A 2,843-nucleotide genomic window follows, 5' to 3' on the forward strand; every position below is an offset into this window, starting at 1 on the left:
ATTGAACTATATTGATATGTGTAACTTTTCTCCACAAATTCTATCAAAATTACAATGATCATCATTTGCTTACAGCAACGCGCGGGTTATTTTCCTAGTATATATATATATATATATATATATATACATATATGTATATACATATATATGTATATATATATATATATATATATATATATATATATATATTCTGTATTTATTATTGTTTTTTAGATATTAACCTCGTTATTTTTTTTATCATTGTATACCAATATTTCCCTTTTGTGCTTTGTAAGATCTTTCTCCCTAGCAAAGTAAAAGTTGTCTCATTTTTATAAGTAAATAATTTATAAAACAATAACCTCAAACACTTTTTTTTTCGTCGTTGTATATCATCATTTCACTTTCACTTTTATGCCTTGTAAGATCTTTGGCCCAAGCAAAGTCGTCGAACAAAGTTAAGAAAGCCCGGAATAGTTGCAAAGTTCCGATATCCAATCCTACGCAGCCATGGTCTATGCGTTGTTTGTTTGCTTACAAAATAATGGAAGCTTTTATTTTATTTCCAATGATGATATGTAAAATCGGCTTTCCTAATAATTTAACGCACCTTCATTATCCCATGTGATGGTAATCTCTACAACATACATTCTGGTTAACGCCAAACTATTTCATAATCCTAGGAGCACTTCGTGATAAAAGAAAGCAACTCTACTTATTTATCTATTTTTTTATATCTCTATAACTCCCTTTTGTTGCAGTGGTATTCTTTACATATCTTATTCTGGTTAACGCCAAGTGATTATATAGTCTGAAGAGAACCTCGTGATGAAAGAAAGGAATTGTTGCATAATGCCTTATAATGTTTCCTTTCTTACTAAATCTATTGAGAAAAGCTGAAGAGAGTTTAAATAATTTAAGGAAGGAGCCAATATACAGCTTGGTGTAAGATAAGACAGTTGTTTAGTTTGCTTTTTCGCAAGATGGTAGACTTTTTTTTTCTATTGGAAATTTACAATAGTTCTACAAACGTTATTCATATAGAAATTTATCTAAAACGCTTCTCTATGCTTCAGGATTTCCTTGGCTGAATAAAAGCAAGTAATTAGATATAGAAGTTACCAATAGCAGTAAAAGATTTATTTTATTTTTTATTTTTATTTTTCATCTTATTTTTTTCTCGGTTACATAAGAAACCTTGAGACAGTCAGAAATATTGATAAAACTTTATTTGCTAAGAAAGGGAAAACGTGTTTGAGTCTGAGCTTATGTATGAAAATTTATAGGTTATGGAAAACAACAAATACCATTAACGTAAACGTAATTAGTTCTAACTCATTTTGGGATTATGATTTTTCTGTATATTTACAAATCTCATTAAGGGTATAGACAGACTAGGAGGAATACAGCAAAGTGGTATACAGAACATGCGTAATACATGCATACATATACCAAGTCTTTTTCCCCCTTACCAGGGAGGTAGCCAAAAAGGAAAAAGCATAAAATCATTCCCACCCATTCCATCCCCGAAAACACTCCACCCCCAATCTTAGCACCTCCATCTAGGAGGAGGTAATACATACCAATACAAAATATATAAAGAAATTTAAACCAAACGAAACCGAGACACATGAGTGGGGGGTATTAAATTATATATGCTTACTAAATTTTCAAAACAGTTAATGACATTATAATTAATAACAATAAATATTTATTATCTACTATTTATTTATTTACTAATATCCATACTTATTTATTCATCTATTTGTTTGATAACATTCGTATATGCTCTTACCTTCCTTAGGAGCGTCAGTATCTCAATTTTGTATAGAAGTTAGAAGAAGCATTTTATCAACCACGTAGTCAACAACGAAATAAAGTTTACAAAAGTACAAAGGAACGTAGCGTACTTCGGTATCTCAAAATTAATTTCAAAACATGCAAAAGGGTATAATTTCTGCTAAACAACTATTGCATCAGATTATTAATTCTATGATATTGTACACACACATACACATACATACTCGTATACATATACATACATACATACATATACCAAGGCTTTTTCCCCCTTACAAGGGAGGTAGCCAAAAAGGAAAAGGCATAAAATCATTCCCACCCATTCCATCTCTGAATACACTCCACACCCCTCCACCCTCCCTCTTATCTTGTATACATATACATATACATATACATATACATATACATATACATATACATATACATATACATATACATATACATGCACATATACATATACATATACATATACATATACATATACATATACATATACATATACATATACATATACATATACATATACATATACACATACATATACATATACATATACATATACATATACATATACATATACACATACATATACATATACCGTACATATACATATACATATACATATACATATACATATACATGTACATATACATATACATATACATATACATATACATATACATATACATATACATATACATATACATATACATATACATATACATATACGTATACATATACATATACATATACATATACATATACATATACATATACATATACATATACATATACATATACATATACATATACATATACATATACGTGAAGGTGAAGGTGGAAAAAGAGGTCACGGGTCTAGTTCCGAGTTCCTGAGTTTATTCCTGACCGGTTTCGCTCTATGCTGAAGAAGCATAGAGCAAAACCGGTCAGGAATAAACTCAGGAACTCGAAACTAGACCCGTGACTTATTTTTCCACCTTCATAAACTTGTCACAATGTACCAGCATACACATATACATATACATATACATGTACATATACATGTACATATACATATACAT

This window comes from Oratosquilla oratoria, chromosome 10 (genome assembly GCF_046742065.1).
Source record: "Oratosquilla oratoria isolate Oo_2021 chromosome 10, ASM4674206v1, whole genome shotgun sequence".
In the NCBI taxonomy this organism is placed as follows: domain Eukaryota; kingdom Metazoa; phylum Arthropoda; class Malacostraca; order Stomatopoda; family Squillidae; genus Oratosquilla; species Oratosquilla oratoria.